Raw genomic sequence first — 27658 nt, forward strand, 5'->3', positions numbered from 1 at the left:
ATTATAGGGGCCATATAAATATAGAATCTCACAGATTAATTATTGCCTGTATGAAAATAAGCAAGATTCCTATGGAAATAATATTGGAAAATAGCAAATATGATATGAAGTTAGCACTGGTTGGCCTTTAAGAAAAGCAGAAATCCAAAGGAGGCAGTCAGTGAAGGAGTCCAGGGAATGGACCAAAAAAAAAAAAAGGAAAGCCAAGAGTTTTCACAATGAATACATGCATTGCCTCTGTGAATTGCTACCAAGAGATCCAAATACCTAGTGCTAAGGTCAATCAGAAGGGATTTTTTTTTTTTTTTCCAGAACTGCAGGCCACTAGAGAGATCAATTTTAGCAAATGGTGGCAGAAGCAAGAATCCAGGGTGTTTGAATGGGTGGCAAAGTTTTTCCACAGGCACAAACTACATTTTCCAGTGAATTTGAAGTGAAAGAAATGGGGAGAAATTTAAAAAATAGTTTTAGGTAATTAAGAATTAAGATCAGGCTTGGGCCTGGGGATGTGGCTCAAGCGGTAGCGTGCTCTCCTGGCATGAGTGCGGCCCGGGTTCGATCCTCAGCACCACATACAAAACAAAGATGTTGTGTCCGCCGAAAACTACAAAATAAATATTAAAAATTCTCTCTCTCTCTCTCTCCCTCCCGCTCTCACTCTATCTTTAAAAAAAAAAAAAGGATAAGTTAACTTGAATTTAAAAAAAAAAAAAAAAGATCAGGCTGGAAGAAGTATGACATATTTTTAGGTAGAGGATTAGAAATCAGCAGAGCAATAAAAGCAAAATCTTATTCTAACCATGATCTTTGAAGCAGTGGGAAAAGATAGAATAAAGAAGGTTGTGTCAGCTGTTTTAGTGAAGCAAAAGATATAATATTTTGGAGAATACAACAAAAGAAAGTAAGAAATGAAAAATTTAAAGCTATTTAGAGTAAGAAATACTGAAGTTATAGTAATCCATGTAAGGAGCAACCTCACTGCTTCTAAGGCAGGCATAGATAACAAAGGCGATGAAATATGGAGAAATATGTCCAGCTTTTGAGAGCTCAGTGGAATTTACAGTGGCTGCAAGTAATTTTCCCAAGCAAAGCTTAAATACACAAGAGCAATAGCACATAAGGTATACATGTGAAGTATGATAAAAAGTAAATAAATAAACTTGAGTATTGAAGTGAAACAGGTTCAAATTTGATATTTGATGCTCCAATTTAATTTACTATAAGTGAGAACTTGGTCACTTTATATGCACTTGCTGAGATTTGGGTTCCTAATCTGTAACCTGGGAAAGATATCTCTGTCCTTGTATGGTTGCTTTATTACCCCAAAGTAATTTGCATAAAGGGAAAAGTAACACCTAGAGTACCTCAAAGTTTTAGTGTATAAGGCAATTAATATCAGGAACAATGTAACATTCTTTTCTGATGCTTTTAAATAAACACTATGTTAATTGTTGATAATTCTAACAAATAGGAAATATTGGTCTATAAATATTAACTTCTTCTCAACAATTTCTTGCCAGTGTGGTTGGGTACCATCAGATTAGATACCAATCATACAAATGACTTTTATTTTGTGCAGAAAACCCATTCTGGAGGCATTTTATTCCACTTAACTTAGGAGTTCAAAATTTTAATTTTCTTCCCTTTTAATTTGGCTTTCCATTTTGAAAGAACATAATATAAACATTTTATATCAAACTTCAGAATTTCCATGAAACTAACAAAATTATATATTTTAAAGTGTAATCATTGTGTTGTTACTAATATAATAACAATATAATAAAATATTAATTTCCATCCATGATTATACTTACCTTATTTAATTGCACATAAATTGGCAAATAGATAAAGTTCAAAATTGAAATTGATAAAAGCGTATAAAATACACTTTCTATAGGGGTTTTCATTTTAATGAGCTCTATATTGTCAGACATATTATTATGTTAACATACCATTCTCTCTGTCACTTCCTACCAAGATAAAGGACTCTCAGTAAAAAATATGATCTGGTGAGAAAAAGAAGAAATAATGAAAGCAAACTTGGTTGCTTATCCCTCAAATAATCCAATAGAGCCAAGGCATCTAAGAGATAGACATCAGAACTTCATAATAAATAATTAACCTAAACCAATTGCAATATACTTGTTGGTACCTATAATGAAAGTATGGTTTTTAAGTATAGTTTATGTGTAGCTACCATATATTTCATTATATGTGTTCACCTCACATATATGTGTGTGTATACATGTGAGGTGAACACACACACACACACACACACACACACACATATATATATATATACAAAAAATTAATTACATTGTCTTTCTATAACATCAACTAAGCCCTTTTATTTTTTTAATTTTAATTTTTTTAACCAGGGATTGAACCCAGGGTGCTTAACAACTGAACCATATCCCCAGCCCTTTTTTAATTTTATTTTTTTTTTATTTTGAGACAGGTTCTTGCTAAGTTGCTGAGACTGGCTTTAAAAATGACATTCTCATACCTCAGCCTCCCAATTTGCTGGGGTTATAGGTGTGTGCCACCATAAACAGTTCCTTCTTTCTTAATACAAGGACCACTGAAGATCTTAGCTATTCTTATGCACTAGTTGACATCATCAACTAACATCCATATTTGGTGAGCTCCTACACACCTCTGTATGAAGTCTATTTCTTTCTCCAATCCCTAATAAATCTGCCTCCATATTAATTTCTCTGACTTAAGCTAATTATTTTTTCTTGTTTTTATTTGTTCCTGCAATAAACTATGTGACATATTCTGTTTCAACCATTTACATATAAATAAATTTTATTTTGATTTTGTACATTTCTCAGGGAATAAATTATATCTAATAAATTATATCGAATCTATTTTCCTCTTTGAAATCTACTCTTACTGAGCATCTGTCGGTACTCAATAATTTAGTGAATGAAAAATTGAATAAATAGTGGAAATAGGAAATGAAAAAAACAACAAAAATATGGATCTACTCTGTGGCCTTGTTTTTGTTTTTGTCAGATACAATGAAAAAACTAGTGTGCTAAAACTATACCTTCCAGTTCAATATCTATTTAAATATGATTCTAAATATAGGATCCTTTAATGCCTATATCACTTCCATAAACACAGTTGAATAAATCAGAACTTAAAAACTTGAAATAGAAATGTAGATTACCCATTTGAATATATACATTTATAATGACATTAGAAAGCTTAATATTTTGAGAGCCACAAGTAATCAAAATAGAAGATACAGAGCTTTTACCTTTTTAAACGAAATGTCAGATGCCTATATCCTAGATTTTTAAACTTTAATTTTCTGTTAAAACACCAAATACTTAATACAAGCTTCAAGTTTCTTCATACACAAGCTTTAAGGGATAGATAGGTTAGCAGTAATAGAGTTAAAAGTTTCTGAATCCTGTGATTAATTTTCTAACTTAAAAGTGGGACTTTAATTTTATTAGTGATGTTTTCTTCCTTATGTGTTAGCTCCAAATCATTTGCTTTGCTCAAGCATTCTATATCTTCCTGATTTATGATATTAGCTTTCCTTTAAAATTACTTTTAAATTTTGCTATTAATATAAGATTTTCTAGTAAATATAATTTGACTTTGTTAAAAAAAAAGGATAAGTGTAAAATTTGGTGCTATAGATTTTCAAGACAACATTTTAAAGTGTCCTAAAGCAAAGTTTTAAATATAATATGCAAAAGAAGTATTGATTATAAGAGGATATTTAAGTATATTTAGATATAAATATCATGTCATATGTTTAAGCATTTAAACAAATATCTGCCAAAATTTTTGTATTTTTTCAAATTTTCAAATGTCTTCAAATTATTTTGTATTTTGTGGTTGTATCTTTTATTCATATAACTTTTTAGATCTAAAGATCTGGTTCTAAGATGCACAATATATTCTTGAACTCATAAATCATTTCTCTATATTAGAAATAAAAGTTACTCATAATTCAATAATGAAAACAGCATAACATAACATTTTAAGATCCCATTGATACACAGCATTGTATCTTCTTCTGAGATTTTGTCAATTTGTCTTTTTTTTAAATTGTATTAGGGATTCACCCCTCACCCCCAATAACTTGTACATATTAGGCAAGCACTCAATTGTTGAATCCATCAACAGCTATTTTTGAACATTATTTTGAGACAAGGTTTTACTAAGTTGCTGAGTTTGGCTTCAAAGGTGTGGTCCTACCTCAGCTTCCCATGTAGCTGGGATTATAGGTAATGTACTACCATGCCTGGTTTGCATTTGTCTTTTAACATGTTTCTGAGATTTTGCTTTCATTGCAGTACCCATATCCTATTTCCCTTTTCAATTTTTTTTTTCTGTAATTGATGTCATGACTAGGCCACTATTTCAATTTAATTATCATTATATTATGTGGATATCATAATAAAGGTAGAATATTCTAATTATCAATATCAAGAATTAGAATGTAACAATTAACTTCTTATTAAAAGGGAGAAATAATATACTTTTCATATTATTATTTATTTCTTCCTAAATTTTCTTGATAGACTAGCCATTTTTCTCTTTTTTGAGAAACAATATTTAGATTATTTTAAAATTTGTAATTAAAATTATTTTTCCTTATCTTTTTTCTAAATATTTTCTTTTTTCATGTTCAGTTGACTTCTATTTGCTTTTTAACTTGTTTCACTTGTTTAATACCAATTGTCTATTCTTATGAATCAGGCTGTATTATTGTCTATATTTATGAATAATAGTGATAATTATTTGTAGGAAAGGTCATACCACGTTATATTTTTGCCAGTATTATATGAATATTCAAAATTTTTCTCACATTCTTAGTGCTGGAAATTTTGATATGTTATTTGGCCAAATTAGTTGATGTACATTTTATCTCACTCTTTTTAATGTGCTTTAACTATTTAGTTTGGTCATGACTACATAGATTTTATGAGACACATGAACTTTTGTTCTTAAGACACTGCAAGTTACAACTTCGTATTTTAGTTTGTTTCTTTTCTAAATTATGTTGGAGAATCGTTTCACAAAGTCTGGGAAGTCTGGGTAATTATCGTTTATCTAACTGCATTATAGGAATTTATCATCTTCTCTTTGCGTGGATAAGTTTTTTTTTTTATTTTTTGTAATTTTATAGCTATAGTATTTTCCATCCCAGGTAAATATATTTTATTGTATTTTATATGAAACTTTTTTATAGTTTGAACTTTCACATTTAATTGCTTAATCTACCTAGAATTGACCTCAGCATATGAAGTGAGGTAGGGATATCATAATTTTTAAATAAAGGTAATGAGGTTTCTTGGTAATGCTTACTAAATAGTATATGGTTTCCTGGTCCATTTTTACATCAGCCCTATTATCTGTTTTTTTGTATTGTTGAATTTGTGTATGGGTGTTTCAAGGTTCTCTCTTATCTTTCATTTATCATTATTTCATTCTTTTAATTAATATAATATTTAACTCATAATACTGAGTAAGTCAAGACTGACCCCATTTAACTTACTTATTAAAGTTTTAGTTATTCTATTATTTCTTTCATATAATTTTCGTTCAACTTTACATGTCTCATGGAAAAAGTCTATTATTTCTGCATGAAATTCTTTGAATTGATGAATTCTTAAGTCAGAATCAGTGAACAAAATCTCTCTCTCCACTTATTTGAAGTTACCAATCAAGTTTTACACTTGCCTCAGTAAAAATATTACACTTTTTTGTTAATTTTTAGATATATTTAATGAATATTAATGAAGCAAATAATTATAAAATGGCACTTTTAACTGTCGTTTTAGGTCTATTGAAATGCAATTAGCTCAATACAGTTCAAAACCGTTCTAAAATATCTTACTACTTATAAATCTCTTTCGGATGATACTGTGGAGTTTTCAAAGAAATATACAATCAAATTCAAACAATCTTATCTTCCTTCTTATTATCTTCATTTTTTATTCTTATCATCATATCATACTGAAATATAATGAGGATTCATTGTACCTTATGAATTTATATCAGATATCATTCTATTTATTGGAACTCTAAATTGAAAATATTTTTGTTGTGTAGGTTTTGACTTCTTTTATACAGGGAACATTATTTTCATATAGAAGGTATTACATACCCCAATATACCTTAAATATAATTCTTTTTAAATATTTATTTCTTTTTTAGTTGTACACAATGCCATTATTTTTATTTATTTATTTTTATATAGTGCTGAGGATCAAACCCAGCACCTCATTGCACCAGGTAAGCACTCTACTGCTGAACCACAACCCCAACCCTAAATTTAATTCTTGATATAAGAATTAATTCTGAATGAAAAGAAAAATGTAATACCCCTCCCACTCAAATGAGAGCAAGTGACTATATATCCTTTGAACAATTTTTTATTGTATTTTAAAAAATATCTATAAGCAAAAATAAATTTCTTGATTTCTAATTTAGGAAAGCCCCCCCACCCCCTCAGGGTATAGCCTTCTTGACACCCAGTTATTTCTTCAGTTTTATCCAATCATGTTTGAATAGTGTCAGCTTAATAAATGGTCAAGGAACCACATGTGTACACTACTCTGCCCCCTGCATTTGTTTTCTAGTCCTCTTCTTTATAGAGATTTTCTAATATTATGTTAATTACAGTATATTATCAATTGACCTGATATAGACAGACTTTTTTTTTTTATCATTCCCTTGTTTAACAACTTCCCTTTTATATTTGAGCCAAAATCTCTTCAATTTTATTATGGGAAAAACTCATGCCACTGTAAAGTGAATCTTTCTTTCATTAACACATTTCTTTATTCTTGATGTCTTATTCATTTAAAGTTCTATGTGACATCCTTACATATGGCAGCTTCTTTCCCCAGTCACTCATTATATTTCCAATACAGAGATGTCAAATCATGGTACATGGGTGATACTCATATGTTGTGGGTTGTGAAATAAGAAATCTGGTCATTATGGTTTTCAACATATTGTAATTATCCAATGATAGTGGAGTTTAAGTATCAGGAAAATTCTTGTTGGGAAAAATGGGGGGAAACTGTCAGTAGTTAGTGACCAGTTTTTCACACTATCTTCTGTCTGGTTGGCCTGCTTCCCCAGTAGTAATACTTGACTACCTATATACACCATTTGATTTTCTTATGGTTGTTGGTGTACCTCTCAGTGTTTGTCTTTCAATCTCTCTCTCTCTCTCTCTCTCTCTCTCTCTCTCTCTCTCTCCCTCCCTCTCTCTCTTTTCCTTTAAAGGGATTCTAGTGCATTCCTAAATAGATGTACATTAGTTTCTCTATCCTTTATTTGAGGAAGTATCAATGGAGTTTTACAGAAAGCTTCCTATCCATTTTATTTTTTAATAGTTAATTCTTGCAATTATTGAAATCAACAACATATTTGTCAGAAATTTGTCTCTGGTCTCATTTCTTTACATTTCTATACTTTTCATTACTAGGGCAGGCTTAACCTCTTTTGGATATCCTTTCATTATGGTAGGGGCACTGGAAACAAAATATGTGTCTATGCCCAACTTGCAAATTTTTGCAAGGATTTCTCTAACCATACTTTTAATAACTACTTACACTCACACAAAATTAGTCCTGGATTTTCTAACATAAGCTAAAATGGTTATTTGAATGAGTATTCTGAGCCTTATTGAAGCACAACTACTACCTGTGCTCATGACACTTCCCTAAGCTTATGTTTTTCGGGTACCATTTATTTTCATCACTGTTCTTCTTTGTCAATTTTATAGTTTAGATATAAGATGACCCCAAAAGCTCATGTGTGAAACAACTCAAGTAGGTTCAGAGGAGAAATGACTAGATGATTAGAGGTGTGACCCAACCAGTGGATTAATCTCCTGATAGGAATTAACTGGGTGGTAACTGAAGACAGGTAGGGTGTGGCTGGAGGAGATAGGTCTCTGGGAACTGATTTTGGGATTTATACTTTGCCTCTGATTCTGGTGAGTGGAACTCTCTCTCTCTGCTTCCTGGTGCAATGTTCTGAACTACCTTCTTCTACCATACCCTTCTGCCTCACCTCCAGCACAGAGCAATGGAATTGGCCATCAGTTGACTGAGACATCTGGAATCATGAGTGCCAAATAAACTTTTCGTCCTCTAAAATAGATTTTGTCAGATTTTTTCATTCCAGAGATTTAAAAAAATGACTAAAAAAATAACCATTCAAACAGTGAAGCAGGTTAGCTAATTACAAAGAGATTATTGTTACACCAGAACCAGAGAGAAGAACACAAAACAGGTGTATAGAATTCTTTAATATGTCCTCTTTTCTTAACAAATAAAATAAAATAAGAGTCTGCACTTATCACTTTGTAAACTAAGAGCCTTAACTTCATTTTTTTTCTGATCTATTTTGTCTTGAATTTGGACATTCCCCCCAAAGGCTCATATATTGAAAGCATGGTTTCCAATGCAGAAAGGTTCAGAGGTGGGATTTCTTGGCAATGATTGAATCATGAGGGTTCTGTCCTCCTAAGTGGATTAATCCATTTGATGGATTCATACCTGAATGGGACCTTGTTAAAGGAAGTCAGTCACTGCAAGTATGCCTTAGGGTTTGTCTTTTCTCCAGGTTCCTTCATATTCATATTCATTCTCTCTCTCTCTCTCTCTCTCTCTCTCTCTCTCTCTCTCTCTCTCACACACACACACACACACACACACACATACCTACCTGAATTGCATGAGTTGAGTAGCTTTCCTATGTCATACCCTCAACCATGTTGGTTTGCCTCACCTCAGACCAAGAGCAATGGAATCAGCCCAACATTGACTGAATTTTCTGAAACCATGAGCCAAAAATAAACTTCTAAATCATTCTTGTCACATATTTTGGTCAGAGCAATGAAAGGCTGACTGACACGTGATCCTAGTGTTGTCTTCCTTTACTAAATTTCAAAGTGGTGACCCACTGTATTTTTAATATTTAGGTATGTGTAACTCATCTTGGTAATATTGATCGGGTTTTGTGATTATTCATAAGTCTGGTATGGTATTCTGACTTGTGATTACCAAGTAGGTAGCCAAACCCTGACTGACTTCTTCAGCTTCATACACACTAACCATGTGTAAACCCTACACATATACCTGAATATACACAAGCACATACATTAAGCATTTTTAAAATATTTTGTAACAATTTATGAGTAAAACTATTTTTATAAATTTAATGGTTGAAATAAGTAGCATTAATTGCATTTCATTTGCCATATATAAAATACTTTTCAAAAATATCATTTGTATAGGATTTTGAGCAAAACTGCACTAACTATCCTTATGCATACCTCCTATGCACATGTACAAGATTTTGTCTAGATGTACTCATAGGGGTGGAATTGCTGGGGCATAACTTAACCTGCATCTTCACATTTACTAGATACAGCCAAATGATTCTTGACATCTGTAGTATCGAAGTTCACTTTTAATAATATATGTCAGTTTCAATTATTCCAAGTCCTTTTCAATTATTGATAATATCTGATATATCATTCAACATTTATTTTGTCTAATTAACTGCCTGAAAAATGATGTTGTGGTTTTTGTTTTGAATCTCCTGAATGAATCTGGTATGAAGTTTTTATTATGGGCTTCCTTCTAAAGGGTATGGCATGAAAAGGGAGAACACAATCCTAATCATGAGAAATGCTTTAGGCAAATTCCACTGAGGGACATTCTCTAAATGTGTGACCATTACTTTTCAAAACTGTTATAGTGATCAAAACAAAAAAAAAAAAGTCTTAAAAAACTATACAAAGGAGCTTAAGAGACTAAGGAAACATAATTACTAAGGGCAATATGGAACTCTTGATAAGAAGAAGGAGATTAGGAGAGAAATTAGAGAAATAATGCATCAATATTTGCTCATTTAGATCTAACTACTGCAATGTTTTTAAAGTAGTAAGAAATGTACCCTTGTTGTACAAGATGCTAATAATAATGTAAATTGAGTGTGTGATACACAATAACTCTCTTTATTGTCTTGGCAAATTTTAAATATATGTAAAATGTACTCAAAAATAAATATCACAAATAGTTAAAATTCAAATTTTGTATATGGCTTTTTTTTTTTTCCTAGCTCTGTTACTTGACTGACTGGCTCTACTGGGGAACATAGTCAAATTGGAATAGAGTAGCAGTTTGAACTTTTAAAGGATGCAAGCTGTTTTAAAGGTAGGTTGCAATTAAATCTTATAAAAATGTGTGATTTTAAGCTCTTAATAAATACTTCAAATTTTACATTACATTTAAGATTTCTTTAAACATATTTCAATATAAATTGAAATAGTAAAATATTGATTGTACTATAGATGGTTGACAAAAACACTACAAAATTATGAAACTTTAGTAATCTTTCTTTATCAAGGAGTCTATATGTTTTAATTCCATATTGTATTTTTATCATGCTCTTTATTTGTATGCAGATATAAGAAGACCTAATAGTTATTTGCCTCTTAAAAACCATAAATTTCCCTCTTTTATATTCTGTTTCCATGATACTTTGACAACTCTTTCATAATTAGCAGATATTACATTTGTTAAATTGGATGTGTCTCATTTCAAAAGCAAACATCATATGAAGCTCTCATTCAGAAAACAGATTCAAAGTCACAAATTATCTTGCCTTTATAAATATTAATATGGCTCATACTATGCAATTGTTTCCTTTGCTGGCAATTGCAAGCTGCTTTTCCTTTGCTGAAGGCAAGGATCTGAACCCTGATATTTAACTCTTACAGTTAATCCACATGGACACAATAATTAAAGAGCCATGCTAACACTCCCCATCTGGATATAGGAGAGTCTATTCTTAGGATGTAGTTCAAAATAACCTCGATATTCTCAGTTCCCAATCAGTAATCCATTAGAATCAATCATTAATTTAACAACTCAAAACGAAAAGGCTAAGGAGATAAGGCCAGGATGTATAAACTAATATGTTTTCTAAATCTTACTGTGATATTTGTTTAAACTCGGTTCCTGTCCCTATTCACTAAATACAAAATACATATTTATTTTATATCAACAAATCTCAAGTTCCTAAACAAACACAAAATTTAGATAAATTTTCAAGATTAGAAGATGTAATCAACCTTTTTGTATCTCAGATATTACAGTATCTATCACCTGTGCTCATCATTTTTGACCATCAATTTTTCATTAATATTTAAAATTTTTCAATCTTGATATTTCCAAATCCTTGAATTACAGAAAAATTGAATGATTTTAACATATTTGCACTTTAATAGCTTTAGAGTGAGGGTTTTATTACAGATTTTGTGTATATATATATATATATATTCTATACACAGAATAAGAGAGATTAATAATTCTAATTTAATTCCTATAATGGGCAACTTGTTCTTCTTGCACAGCCAATGATTATAGCAACCTAAATATTATGTGTGGTACAACCATGAATAATAAATTAATTTCATGCTGGGATTGTGGCTCAGTGGTAGAGCGCTCGCCTACCATGGGCAGGACCCGGGGTTCGATTCTCAGTGCCACATAAAAATAAAAGGTATTGTGTTGTGTCCATCTACAAAAAAAAAAAGAGAGATTCTCTCTCTCTCTCTGTCTCTCTCTCTCTCCTTTATAAAATAAATAAATAAATTAATTAATTAATTTCAAACGGTTCTAATTTATTATTATTTATCTATTTTTACTTATTTGGTTGTGCTAGTATTGAATTTAGGGTCTGGAATGTGGTAAGCAAGAAGCTTATCACTGAACAGTGCCTCCGCCTCATTCTAAGGATGAATGCAACACTTCTTCTGAAGCTTTATAAAGCATTAAGTCATCTAAAGGTCCAAATATAAGAGCAGGAGAACACTTTTCTCAACTCTCCTTTGGTTCTTCCTGTGCTAAACCTAAAGTTAAAAATAAATAAAAGACATGAATAATTATTTGATGTAGAATGATTTAAACATAATAAATGTAAAGAAATTAGTATGTTCACACCTTTTCACCTATAATACAATTCATATTAAAACAGAAGACATTATGAGACAATAACTTACTGTTTCTTTTTTTCCTTTTCATATAAGGAGCAAACTTCATACATGAAAATAGATCTGGAAAATAATGTCACTGAAATGTCATAATAAAGTAGAGTGACATTGGATAACAGTGAAGATTCATATGTATAATCAAATAGCTTTAAAGTTTTTTTTAAGTGAAATTCATTGTCTTTTCGCTAATTTAATTTTGAAAAGAAAAACTCCCTGGGGCCCATTTACAATCCCACCACCAACTTTACAAATTATTTCTTGAACAATGATAGAAGGGAGTGTTCTTCTATTAACATTTTACAAAACTTGCCGTTTGTTTTACCCACTTCTCAGGTATATTCATGATTCTCTGGTAGGTATCAATTGATTGTGTATCATACATTAAAGGAAATGAAACCATAACCTTTTTTGTGGTCAAATAGCAGTCTTTAATAAATTATAGAGTATGCTTTTTTTTCCCTATAATACAAAAAATAAATGTAAGTTCAGCATTTTTTTCTGCCTATAATGGTTGAAATGGGTAGGAAAACAGAGATGGAGAATTTTGGCTGAACTGTAAAGAGAAATGGAGAAAAATGCATATAAAAAAGGATATAGACATATAAGTCATGAAGATTTTTACTATTATTTTATGATTGGTGAATTTTAAAGGCTTTGAAGAGGTAGAAAAAGAAATGTGTATCAAATATGAGACTATTTGACAGATAAATCTACAAGAGTAGGCCTAGGTAATGAAGAAACTTGAATGAAATTTTAAAATGTCTGACCTGTGGGTTTTATGTGGTTTGTGCTGTGGAATCATGTTTTGTTGCTCTTGTTTCCTTTTGAATGTAGAAAAATAATCTGAACAGGTGTGTATACCTGTCTGTTCCTACATGTGTGTATTTAAGAGGATAATTGTTTCCAATGTATTGGGAGATCACCTGTTTCTGATATTTTGAGAGCACAAATTAATTTTATTAATTAATAATGTAGTTTCATTATTCTATCCAGTAAAATATTTGAGAAAAGTATGTGTATGCAATTTGTATTTAAGACATTTATTTGTCTAGAAATACATTTAAAGAGTATAGTGTTTTAAGTGAATAGAATTCTTCAGGATTCATGGATATTGCATGTTGAAGATGAGACGAAGGGTATCAGCCTAAGGAAAGTTTTGGAAATGAGCTGTTGGCTGACACAAGCACACAGATAAAAGGATATATCTTTTAAAACTCAAGTCTTCAGGGCATTGGTGTGAATACCAGGTCTTGACCCTCAGTGAACACCAAATCTCAACAGTGATGGGGTGAAACAGAAACTGATGGAAACACAGAGGGAATAGCTGAGCTGCTCAGCCAGGGGTGGATTTGAGCATTTATGGTTTTAGTGCTCATAGCACCCTGCTGAGTTGACAATAGGGTTCAAAAAAAAAAAAAAAAAAAGAATTGCAGAGCCATCTGTCTTTTGAAAAAAATGTACTTTGTAAACCACAAGCAGAAATCATCTTGTACATTTTGTTAGTGCCATTTCTCCCTGAGGAGATATTGTTTGGCTTGTAATTAGCACATCTGAAGAAAATAAATGTGGGGATACTTCTAATTTTGGCAATTGTCAAAGGTTAATAACTTGAGACATGCCTATTAGAATTTCACAGTGGACTTGTCATTGGGAACTATGATTCATCATCCACTTAGAATAACAAGGATGGGAAAGAAAGGAAAATACAGAAGCAGTTGACTACTTCCACTTAGACTCTGTCAGACTTTTTATTCAAAAAATAGATGTTCCAGTTCCTCACAGTGGCTGCAAAACTCCAGGGTTATTAAGCAAGTTTACTACAGGCAATATAAGCAGGAAAAAAATATCTAAAAATGCTATCCAATCTTTCATGAATTTGCCTTTATTTAATTTGGTATTTCTTTGTTTATTTTATTTTATTTTTAATTTTAAAAAATCATAGGTCACAAGATGCTATTAAATCTTCCATAGAAAATAAGGGTGTTTAATTCCATGGAACATATATTCAATTAAGTTTAAAAGTCACTCTGTTTCTGTGGCTCTTATGCTATCCTTTAAATAAATATGAGAGACATAAATAAACGAGAAATTTGTTGTTTCATAAATCTTTGACATTACCCTGCTTTTATGTCATGCTGTTTTGATACTATGTGACAGGTCATGACCTGGTACAGTGTGCTATCATTCAGGTTAACTTAGAATTTCCTTAGTACATAAGCAAGTAACTGCATACAAGCTCTTTGTTTTATTAAAATAAAAAATACTGCAAGAGAGATGAAGAGAATGCTTGGTTATGGTCTACGGGACAACAATCCATAATTTACTTTGCAGATGTCTGTGTAATTTAAGCAGCAGGCAGAACAGCCACACAGTTGTAGCTGCTCTAGGGAAAGGATACCGAGAGGCTCATAAATCATGATGAGGATTAAAAGCAATGAGCATTCATCTTCCTAACCTCCTAAGACAATACAGGAAAGCCAAGTATCAGACCATACAGAGCATAGAATCTCAGTACAGGGATAAAGGTGTCAGGGTTTTAAAGGATTGTCTCAATTAGTCTCGACCTCCCATTTGCAAGTCAGTAGAACATAATTTTAAAGTTTATTAAAAAGAGGCCTCTTCCACAACAAACTAAATTCTTTGAGTGATAAGAAATATTTGAGGGCAATATATAAATTGAGTCAAATTATACCCAGATATTAATAATTTTCTTAGATTGAGCTTATTTCCTCTTGGACAGTTCATAGAAAATAACCTTACTAATAGCTAGTCTATGAAGATTGTCATGTTTAGCTGAACATTTTTAAATGGTGGCATGTTATGAGAAAATTTTAGCTTAAGAGTAGTCAAGTGAAGGAGATGCAGACAGCTGGCTCTCTGCTATGAAATTCAGTAAATAAATGGTGTGTTACTAATTGTTTATATTTGAAAAATTATTCTAATCAAAGGTCTTTGGATGGAAATGAGTAAATAATACACAGTGAGAGGTTTTGTTTTCTGCAGAAAATTGGAACTATAATCAAATTTTAAAGGTTTAAAAAAATACTGATTTATTAGTTTTTCCAGTCTTCTTTTAAATCAAATTCATGATAAAACTGAATTTGCTAATTCTACAAAAACACAAGGCTGGTGAAAAAAATAATGTAATCACTTATTGAAGGACAATTATAACCCTGTTTTGTAGGACACAAATAGATTTCAGTATCTGATTCCATAGTTTAATATCAAATATCCCTTGGCAAATATTCTTTTGTTTATTTGTTTGTTTTGGTACTGGGGATTGAACCACAGAGCACTTTACTTCTGATCTACATCCTCAGCCCCATTTGTTTGTTTTGAGACAGGGTCTTGCAAAGTTTCTCAGGCTAGCCTGAAACTTGAGATCTTTCTGCCACATCCTTCTGAGTTCTGGGATTCTCGACATGCTCCACCATGCCCAGCTACAATTTTTTTTTTTTTAATTTTTCTAATGTAGTCTTTAATTAATTATTTTAGTTAAGGAGAACTGTAGTATATAATTAATACAGAGTAGCATATAATTATTTCTTTTTCTTTCTTTATAGAGAGATGGCTGTGCTGCTCAATCTTTGAAGACAGGTTGTAAAACATAGCAGAAACTAAAATATTGAAATTTTAGCAGTTTCTGTGCTGAATATACATACCCTATACGCAATGTGGGGGGAAAATAACCATCCTTTCAATTTGCTAGGCAATATTACAATGCTCTAGTACTGTATTTAAATAACTTTTTCACTACTACTTTTCCTTCCTTAGGAAAGATAATTTAAATATTTTATGCTTTCATTGAAGATATTATGATGATTTGAGAGTATACTGACTTTGTTATATTGTGCATTATATCAATCACCTTTTCTTTACATTTTGATCAATATACCTGACAAAAACAACTTACAGGAGGAAAGTTTATTTGGGAATCTCAGTTTCAGAGTTTCATTCCATGGTTGGCCAACAACATTGCTCTGGGCCCAGAGTGACTTGGAATATCATGAAAGAAGGGCATGGCAGAGGAAAGCTACTCAGCTCATGGTAGCCAGGAAGCAGACAGAGAGAGAGCAGGAGGAGCCAGGGAAAACATACCAGTGACCCGATTCCTTCAGCGACACCCCAACTGCCTAAGTTACCACCTGGTAATCCATTCAGATAAGTAATTCATCAAATGGATTAATCCTCTGATCAGGGTACCATTTTTATCTTGTGATCTAATCATTTTGCCTCATGCATTAACATAAGAACTTTTGAGCACTTCACACATTCAAATCATAACACATATCATTACTGTTAGTTGTTACTTTGTTTTCTTACAAGAGTGTGCTGTATTTACCAGTTACCTTTCTAGAGAAGGAGACACAGAACATGGGGACTCATATGTGTTTTATGCCATATAAAAAAAGACTGAGTACTAAGATAAACAAATGATGAAATTTACTGTGTATATGTGGACAAAAAATAGACTAAATTACTTTTAAATTCATAGTAACAAGTATTATTTAGCCACAAAATTCTGGGCCCCAGAATCTACTAATCAATGATGCACTACCACTGAAAAATAACAAATTATTTGTCTCAATATATAAATTGTAAAATAAGGGTAATTAACTGTACTTATCTCAGTATGTATGCATGTATCAAAAATCAAATTGTGCCCTATTTTCAACTATTATTTGTGAATTGAAAAATTTTTTAAAAGTATTAACCTTAAGTTTCAGGTGGACACAATATCTTTATTTTACATTTTATGTGATGCTGAGGATCAAACCCAGTGCCTTGTGCATGCTAGGCGAGCACCCTACCACTGAGCCACAACCCCAGCCCTGTGAATTGAAAATTTAAATTTTGAAGATGAAAAGAATATATTAGACAGAAATAATTTATATGTAAAATGTAGGTATTCTTATATGTCTATCTTTCAAATGCCTTTATGAAGTCAATGACATTAAAGCTAATGATAATTATATTTCTACTTTATTTTATTCACAATAATTTTACTTCATCTATAAAAAATCCAAATGCTTTGGTTTTGAGAAGGGATTATAGATTCTATTCATAAATAGTTCTTGAAAGCAGTCTACATATTACTTATTCCAAGAACCTTCTCTGGGTGTCAATAAATGCATCAAAAATATTATTAAAAGTTACTGACAATTCTGATGCTTGCATTATTGTGATGAGAACAAAAAGCAATCAACTAAACTACCTAATATTTAGATTAAAGAAAAATAATTTTACAGAAAACCACACACACACACACACACACACAAGAGAAAATTCAAAATGGTACTAGGCAATTGCTTTATTGCAAAAAGAAGGGAAATGGTGTGGTGGTTTGTAAATTTTGAAAGCATCTTTAGAGAACATCTTCCCAATAAAATAACATTTGAAAAGACTTGAAAGAAATGTGTAAGCCAGATGCAAAAATATCTGAAGAAGAGACTGCCAAAATAACCATACATGTCAAGTCACCAATGTGGGACATATTTCATATGTACAATTAAAAACCAACAAGAGGACCAGTGTAACTAAAACTGGGAGAGAGGGTAGAAAATCTGTAGGACATAAGATTTTACAGACTGTGGGCTTTGCAGAACAGTGTAAGGATTTTTTTCTGGGCATGGGAAGCAGTGGAACTGAGCAGAGCCACACCATGCATGATGCATTTTTTTCTCAGAGGACTTACCTGGTGATAGAGGTGATGATATGCTGTTTGGGAACAGGGTAGAATGACTGTACCATATTTAAATAAATTACAACTACGCAGGTGAACAATGAGATTACCTGGGAATAGGAATATATCAAGACTAGTGGAAAGAACTAAAAGGATTGAGACAAAATAATTTGGTGATAAAAATAGGAGGTCTCCAGTATTACATCATATATGGCCTGAGCAACAGAAGGATGATTTTGTCATTAGCCTAGGATATAAAATCTGTGTTGCCTTAGGAATCTAAGAAGAAATGTTGACTAGGCAGTTAGATATATTTATATGAAATTTTGTGGTGAGTTCATCCTGACAGATAAATGATATGATGTTGACCCAGACTCATTTATTCAGAAACACGTAATGTTCTCTTTCTATTAGGTGCTGTAATATTTTGGTATGTATTATTTGCTCTTTTAATGGACTCAAAAGAGCTGTATGAGACAGGCAAAATTAATATTCTCCTCATTTCACAGATGAGGAACATGAGACTAGGGGGGAAAGTTACATTTTCTAAATCATACAACTGGTGAATGACAGAGATAGGATCAAAAACCAGGCACCACAAAATGATATAATTAACTTGATGTGGAATTAGGTCACAAATGGAAGATAATTAGATAAGGAGTGAGATGCAAGAAGTTGGCTCTGAAGCATTTCAATAAAAAGATCAAGGGCATGAAGAAAAGACCAAAAAAAAAAAATGGTTAAATGCAGGAGGATAAATAAGTAAAGCGGTAGCTTGAAATCAAGAAAAAACAAATTAGTGCTGAAAAATGACCATTGGAATCACAGTGTGGATTCCAATTTTTATGTTGACTGAAGCAGTGTTGATGGAATGAATAGTGAGCAAAATTTTGATGAGAGTGTGATGAATATAAGATAAAGTTCATTTTCAACATCAAGGCAGTAGATTTTAAGAAATCTCTGAAAAAAGATTTGTTTTGCATTTTTGTGTTATTTTGAAGCAATTAGAAACATACTTATGGTTCAAGGGTCAAAATTCACAAAAAACAAATTGTCGCATACATTTCAAATGACCTAGGAGTGATTGTAACAGAGTGACACAGATCAAAACACTTTCACATTATGTTTTATAACTTTTCCCAGATCATGTAAACTCAGTTTTAAAAACCTCACATTTCTATGTCTTTAAAATCAAAATGAAAAATGTAGTTTACCACACTATTAACAGACTTGTGTCTTCTCCACTGGGCCTTTAATGTTGCCTGGATAGTTTCAGTTGCAGTGGCTAGATGTGGCACCTACTTACAGAGATCATGTTAGAGACTTTCTGTGGGATTGTCTAGGTTCCAATCCACATTAGCTATTTATCAGAGTGTGCATGGCGGCCTGTTCTATGCCTCCCTCCCTTCACCTGTATATCTCCCTTATCCCCAAATTCTTTGTTAAATGTCTTTTATTTTAACCATCTTATCACATGGCTTTATTAGCTGTTTGCTTATCTGTATTTGATATTAAATTTCAGGTTTGTTTCAAAGTCTACTGGTTTCATCTTGATCCCTGCCCCATTTTTCTCATGTGCAGTATTGCATGTCTAAGAATACATGCTTCTGCTATAGTTGTTATAAGGATGATGTAAGTTAAAATTTTCACACATGATTTATAAATACTTGGAACAGTGTCTGGCCAGTAATAAAGCAGTTTTTTTTTTTAACTAAATAAGTTATATTTTTTGTTTTCCTCTAGGATTTGGAGAGGATGAAATGTTTCCTTTTTCTCTATTTCTCTGATGTCAGGAGACAATGACTAACTTTTATTGTAGACATTTAAGACTCTCATAATCAGGTAATATTTCTTTTCAAAGATTCCACTACATTATTGGTGTGGGTTTTTTTTCAAAAAGTGGAGTTTTTATTTTTTAAAAGTGCATTTCTTATAACGCAATTTTTGAAATGTCTTGAATAGACGCTTCTGATACATATGTATATGTATACATATGTGTCTATGCTGCATGCATATATATCTCACAACTTTTCAAACACATTTCATAGACATTTTTTATCATAAGACACCGTTCTCTTATGAAAGTTGCTACTTAAACTAGATAGATGTGAGGTCCTTGAGCACAATAAATCATTTCCTAAGAGCATAGTTACTTCTATCTTCTTAAATTGAATTGATATCTACAGGAATATCCTATTGTTTTCTCACTTTTAATAATTCTTTTCCACACATGAAGAGCTGATTATCATAATCAATGTTCAAAACAGTTTCACTGAACAATTTCAAGGAATGATCTTGTGAAGAGCTGAATGCTCCTTTAAAGTTTTTGCTGCATATGATGAGACAGATGGAGAAAGTCATTTTTAAACACTATATTTATTCTGTTTTTTCCACGTTGTTTGAAATCTATTCTTCCTCTTGCCCCAAGGGATGCCTGCCTTCTAAGCACATGTTTGAAGTCAGACAGAAAGCATATGTCCTGTACATCCCTGGAGTCTGACAAAAGGGGTGAAATACAGGATAATGCTTCTTCAATGGTGCAAAAGGGAGTTTCATCTGTGCAACTGGTATTTCTTTCATGGTGTAAGGTACTGTATTGTGGCCTTCTGATAGTTTAATTATCATCACATTTTCTTTCAAAACAATATGGGTATTCCTAAAGATAGGGAATAGTGAGACTTGGCATGAACACATGGGGTATAATATTCCTTAAATCAAGTTCTCGAGTCTTATCCCTCAGTACTCCTTGAGTTTGCGGAGCACAAGTGGGCAAATTCCAGTGATAAATTTATCCTGACCTTTTATGTCTTCAAAGGCTCATCATGGTATAGTCTTTGTTTTGTCAGCTTTTTTTCAGTCCTTTCCCCATACTGTGAACCATGCAAAATCATATGAGCTCCAAACCTCAGTTCCTCAACCACATTCCTAGCCTGTAGGAATTTTATGTAACTATACTTTGTCCAGACCTGCCTTCTCATGTGCCCCCTGCTATTCTTCATCACCTGCATCATCCCATTTCTGACATCCAAGATGATGTTCCAGTCATATGTCTCCCTTATCCCCAAATTCTTTGTTAAATGTCTTTTATTTTAACCATCTTATCACATGGCTTTATTAGCTGTTTGCTTATCTGTATTTGATATTAAATTTCAGGTTTGTTTCAAAGTCTACTGGTTTCATTTTGATCCCTGCCCCATTCTTCTCAATGACACATTCTCAGACATTACTGTGGGCTGCAGGACCTTGGCTATGTAGTTACTAACAATCTTCTTCTCACTCAACATACCAACATGAAATATTTCTATTGAGTCATTTCACCCTGATAAACTAGTATAAGTCCAAAGTTTAGTTGAAGGTCACAGGAATCAAGTTAAGCAGAAGGTAAATTTTTATAGAGACATGCATGTTTAAACTATGTTGGATGTGATTGGAGGAGCAAAAACTATTCTGATCTCTGGGAATGGAGCTAAGAACATTCTCAGTGGCCTGCAAAAATATTTTCTTCCTTGGAGACTGTCAAACAAGGTATTGCTGGCTCTAAGGCAAAAACATCTGAGTTTGAACAGCTAACACTGGCCAGATGAAAAGGCCAGCAGATTATTAAACATATATATTCACAGCCCAGGTGAGGACATTAATTCGTGCAAGGCAATATGGAGATTGCAGTTGGAAATAGAAAAAAAGAGTGAGTTATGGGAGATTGGCTGTGTAGTGTCAATAGCAACAGACTTATTCTATAATTAATATGTACCAAAAATGAAGCAAGAAACATAAATGTTTGATCTCAAATAAGACCTTCAGAATGAAAAAAAATATAGCTTAAGTTTAAATTATTTTCAAATCTAGAAGTATTCTGTATAGCAGTGCTTCATAGTCCATTCACAAATGCATATTTTTATACTCTGTAATAACTGCAAAAAACTCTTAAGTTATCTGTGTCCCCTCCTACCCTGCATTCTTCCCTTATCTATTCCTTCTTTTCCTCTCTCTTTCTCTCTTACTTGAATTCTAATCATTTTATCATGTCATCTTTCTAACTCCCCATTATATGGTATGCTACTTTTCTGATGCTTAACATTAAATTACTGTACATTAAAATAGCACATGTTTATTATAAAAAAAGAGAAAGCAGTTACCCTGGTACCTCAGGGGGACCTAATTGGCTTGTCTGAATTACCCTGTGGCTGTCAGGGATTTGCTCCTTAGAGATAATCGGATATCACTGCTAGTACCCTTCATAAGGAGGGTCCTTTGGCTAGGGGAATTTATTTCTTGGCACATCATAGGAAGCAGAACTTGCCACTAGGATTTCAGATTCGTCCTGATTTTCTCCAAAAGCCAAAGTGCACATAACATCAGGTCTTGTGCCACACATGGTGATGTGTTTATATGAATAAGATTGAGTGAGATTTTAAAAATATGAAGTGAATTTATTACTATCGACAAAGTCATTTTCAATTTTCTTATAGGAAATATTTAAACTGACCCATTTAAAAAAACATTTTTAGTTGTAGATAGAAAGTACTTATATTTTTTGTTTATTTAGTTTTTTATGTAGTGCTGGGGATCAAACCCAGTACCTCACACGTGCAAGGCAAGTGCTCTACTACTGAAATACAACCGCAGTCCTAAACTGATTCAATTTTTAAATTTAAATTTAAGTAACCTTTCAAAAAATTAAGAATTCAGTTTCTTAGTTATATTAGACAAATTTCGAGTATTCCATAGTCACATCTGCTTAAAGTGACTAAAGTGAACTATTAGTTTAGATTAAAAAGTTAACACAAAAAGTTAAGTTTTCAGCCTAGAGAAAGAAGAAATTACAACTTGGTTCCAAGTTTTCTTAAAGCATCAGATATTTATATTTCTTGTTTTGGATCATATGGCTAGCTCTGCTAAAAATGTAGAAATAAGTTCCTCTTGACAAGAAGATATCAGAGGAAACACATGTATATATTTGGAATTTCAAATTAAAACTATGGAAGAATAATTTAGATAAAGTAAGAAATTGAATCTTTTCTATGAAATTCAGCATTTTAATTCTAGTTTCAATGATAATAGCATCTTTGAGATGGTGTGTATTCCCTGTATTTTAAACCTATTCTTAGAAATAATCATATTCTCTAGCATATATTCATACATTCATACATAATGAAATTTATTATATTCATTCATCCATTTAAAAATTTTCCAACAATCCCATGAGCTGATTTAGGTGCCTGGGGATAAACTTAAACAAACTTATGTTTCTTCTGCTCTCCTGGTGTTTGCATGGTTGAGTATGACATAAAATCAACAAATGAATAATTAATGTACAAAAACTGAATAAAGACTAATAAAGTATGATAAAGCCAATCAAGCAAGTTGAAGTTGACATACTACAGAGAGACTGGGAGTTTAAATCAGATTGATGGTTAGAAAAACTGTCTTTGAAATAAAGTCATTTAAACCAAGATATAAATAATCAGAATGCATTTTTGATGACATGAAATACCAGGAGAGATTACCATGGGGAGTAAGAACTGGTGGAATGGGAAGGACAAGGTTTGGAAACTTGAGGAACAGAAAAGAAGGCCAGGGTGAATGGAGTGGCTGCACAAGATGGGAGAGAACATGACATCAAATGATTGTCAGGAACCAGTTTTGCACTTCTGTCACGATAACAAATACGCATCAGTGATTGTTTAAGAGTGTATTGGGCAAGGAGTTGCATGATGTAGGAAATGCAAAATTATTGCTGACTTCTTAGGAGAACAGAAGTTGCACTTGGGAGGAGTTAGCCCTTGAAACAGATCTTACAGGATGAGAAATATTTTGACTAACGAAATTAGAACAGGAGCTGCATGATGGTAGAGGAATACCAAAGAGAAGGGGTTTTAGGAAATGGAAAAAAAAATGGAATAGGTGAATTGTAGGATTAGAAAGATAGGCAGTAGTGAATATTGGGCTTCCTATTATTTCCTTCACTGAATATCTTCTCCCCAGAGCTCTTGTCCTTCTTTTTTTGTTGTTGTTGTTGGTTTTTTTTGTTTTGTTTTGTTTTGTTTTTGTTTTTGTTTCTGCACATTCCATAAACTAAGAAGTAAGGAAAATATTCTCCATGGCACAGCTCTGTGCTCTGTCAGGCTCTTTTAGCTGTGACTTCTGATAATAAGGAATATCATCAGTAAATGTGCTGTCCCCGTTGGAAATTCATAAACAAACTTTTTAATTTCCATTACCTCAGTCTGGCTGGAATACAGTATTTGAAGAAGTATTAAGTATTATATTAAGAAATACTAGCATAAGCCCCAATCCAATATGACCTGTGTGTTATGTGAAGAGGAAATTTTGACATAGAGAGAGGCAATGGAAAACACAGAGAGAAGATGTTTGTCCACAAATCAAGGATAGAGGTATAGGAAAAATCTTTATATTATCATCTCTAGAAGAAACTGGTTCTGCCAACACCTTTATCTTGAACTTCTAAGCTACCAGAATTATGAAACAATAAATATCCATTGTTCAAGCTATTCAGTCCTTGGCATTTGTTACGGAAACCTAACAAACGAATGTTCTGTCCCCTGAACTGTAAAAATACACAATTATTTATCAGTTTATATAGAATCCAGACTACTGCAAAGAAAAAAAAATTGAACAACAACAACAAATGTACTTCTGCCTTCAAGACTCACACTGATAATCCTTGACAAAACACTGTTTTCTACAAAAACTATAAGTTTGTGCAATCACAGGACCTAGTATTATGTGCCTTCTACATTTGTACTTACACTAAATAGCTTTAGTCATCCAGAAAATAATGTTCATAAAGCTGAGAGTTATCTGAAGTTTACTTAACATATTTTTATTTAGTCAAAAAAACTGGAAAGTTATGTTCATCCCCAACTTTTCAAAAATTACTGATTAAGGAAATACTGAAATTGAGAAATCTGTACAAGAATATATTTTTCTCCAAATTGAGAAATCTGCAGAATACCATGTTTTTCTCTATTTCCTCTATAGACTTTCTGTCTTTCTTAAGTTTCTTCTTATGAACAGTACATATTTATTAGCACATATATCTCAGTTTTCCTATTCTCTGATATATAACCTAGTTATATGATATCTTGTTATGCAGGCATTTCTTGACTTGATTAACCCATTGCTGTTATATATAATAAGAACAATGCAGTTCTCTGAAATCTAGATAATATGAATTGCCTTGAATTTGGAAAAGCACAAATTGATTCATTAGGGAAGAAATGCAAGGCACTGTTGTGAGAGAATAAATATGTGGTATATGTATTATCTTCCTTGCTGCCAGGTTTGACATGAAATTAGTAGTGTAAATTTTTCCTGTGACTAATTAGCGCAACATCACAGAATAAAACATTGATTCTCGAAGTTTGCAAATAATTTTTCATCTGCAATTAAAAAGAAAAAAATAAAAATATGTCATTGTTTTTCTAACCATTAATACTATACTAATTACATTAAATGAAAATGTAATTAAAATCATGTCCTTTATTTCTCAATAGGTAAATTCAAATAATATCATTGAAGAAAATGAAATGAAAGTTGACATATTTTACTGTAGAAGTGTCTCACTGTGCTCAAAACATCATGAAGTCATCTTAAAATGTTGATTTTTTTTTTTTCCTGGTACCGGGGATTGAACTCAGGGGCACTTGGCCACTGAGCCACATCCCTAGCCCTGTTTTGTATTTTATTTAGAGACAGGGTCTCATCAAGTTGCTTAGTGCCTTGCTTTTGCTGAGGCTGGCTTTGTATTTGAGATCCTCCTGCCTCAGCCTCCCAAGCTGCTGGGATTACAGGCAATCACACCATGCCTGGCAAAATGCTGTTTACTTTTGCACCTATAAAATTGCAGCTTATTTAATAAAATGGGATCCAACTAAAAATTAAACATTCTGATATTGTTATTTTCATAGCAATATCTTCAATATTCAAATTGTTAGTTAAATTATATGAATAGTTGATGGGTTGCTAATTCTATTAAAATTACATGAAAAAGTAAAAAAAAAAAAAACCTAAAACTCAATAAATAGCCTTTATTTTAATGATGTGCTAGGAAAACATGGCTATATTAAGCTAATGTAAAAAGAAAGCAGATATTGTAAGAAATACAGACATAAACATGACTGTCATGGTTGAAGACTTTTTTTCTCAGTTCTCTATACACAGGTGACACATCACACTACATGGGCCAATGGGCAAGCTCTGGGGTTGACAGGGGACAGAGGGAGCCAGGAGAAAGGGTGGCCAAAGAGCCCTCATAGAAACCTTTGTAGTTATGGGTTATGCAGGAGGAACTGATGAGGAAGGATATGTGGGTTTTAGTAATTTTGACAGGTTCTGTCTGGGAACATAGGGACTTTACTCTGTTGTCTGGTATTTTCCCCTTGAATACTTTGGATGATAGATGGTGACCTGGAGTTTGATAACCCAGTGAAGAAAACAGTTGAGGGTATGGGCTCTGCATTGATTTTTTTTGTTGTTGTTTTGTTTTGTTTTTTCTTTTTTAAGAAATTTTTATTCACAGGGAATTCTTTGCTGTCCCAATTAGTTAGCCCTATGAGGTGTAGTCCCTACTGGGCCAGCAAGACCCCCAAGTGAAAACATATCAGCATGTATAAAATAAAATGCATAGTTAAAAAAACTGCATTCATTTGGATTTCTTTAAGATTATAATTTATTTTAAATTTATATAAATTTATTTATATTTATACATGCACATATATATATAAACATATACTGTCACCACATTGAAAAAAAAACATATTAATATTGGTAAGGTTAATTGGCTCCCATGGATTACATGTTTCTTTTTAATTTTATACTACTTTAGCCATGAAAGGCCATTTATTTATTATTTATACTATTAAGTCATTTTTGCTGCATAATTTAAAATAACAAAGGAAGAGCAGACAAAGAATATAGTCAGCTTTTGTTTCAAAACTTACTTAGCTTGTCTGTTTCTGTACTTTTATGTACCAGGTGTGTCAAATCATATTAGATCAGAACACTACAGTTGTATGTTTCATTGTTTCAAGGAACTTTCCTTTGAGTTACACCATTCACGATTCCAGAATACATTACATAAATTTGCTTCTGCCCTTAATAATTTACTGTGATGGATGTTGTATCAAAATAAGTTATTGAAGCCAATTGACATTTATATTATCAGTCATGCCTCATATATGAAATAAATATGATGGATTTATGATTCTAGGCAAACATAGAATTTTATTAAAAGTTAATGTTTAGTATCCAGGATTTTATGCCAATATTAAACCTGTACTCAGATACTCACATAATGTACCATGTCATTGTGAGATATTTGCCTGTATATGTGTAGATACATTAACAAATGTAGGTGTTTAGTTTTGGAAGCCTTGATTTGGGGAAGTCATGTTTTGCTTTTTTCAATGCAGGACCTGATTTTTGGCTACTTGTCAATGATCTACTATTTTCATGTCAAATTATCACCAAGACATAAATATCCACAACTCCTAGAATCAGCTTTATATTTTGCTCTGATTTAGTTTTTGTTTTGCTTTGCATTTTATACATTTATTGTATATCTTGTATTTGTGGCTTTCTGTGTCCTCAAATTTTATTTTCTTTCATCTGGCTTCTAAGTTACAACAATTTTCTCTATAGGATTCAATTTATCCCTGTTATTTTTTTAACATGCACTGTCAGTCTACGTGATTATATAAATTACATGACTCATATTTCTCACCATTGTCCACTATATACTGTAGCAACCAATATCCTTTCTTGTTTTGCTGCTTTGCTCAAAAATATGCATATTTTCCAAAGTATGAATCTAATGTTAATCAGACACATTTGTGATTTTTCCAGACATGATAATTTTTGATATCAAAGTTACATCAGAATACCCTTGCAGACACTTG

The 27658-nt window shown here is 32.2% G+C and overlaps 1 protein-coding gene across 1 annotated transcript in view; it reads left to right on the forward strand.

Annotated features, from left to right (window-relative positions):
- Positions 1–27658, forward strand: part of Cdh12 (cadherin 12) — a 939940-nt gene that overhangs the window by 277515 nt on the left and 634767 nt on the right. The window contains exon 2 of the mRNA XM_048802957.1: positions 10120–10214. The gene's annotated coding sequence lies outside the window, so the exon portion shown is untranslated. The remainder of the gene's footprint in view (positions 1–10119; positions 10215–27658) is intronic.

Source organism: Marmota marmota, unplaced genomic scaffold, assembly GCF_001458135.2.
Source record: "Marmota marmota marmota unplaced genomic scaffold, marMar, whole genome shotgun sequence".
Lineage (NCBI taxonomy): Eukaryota > Metazoa > Chordata > Mammalia > Rodentia > Sciuridae > Marmota > Marmota marmota.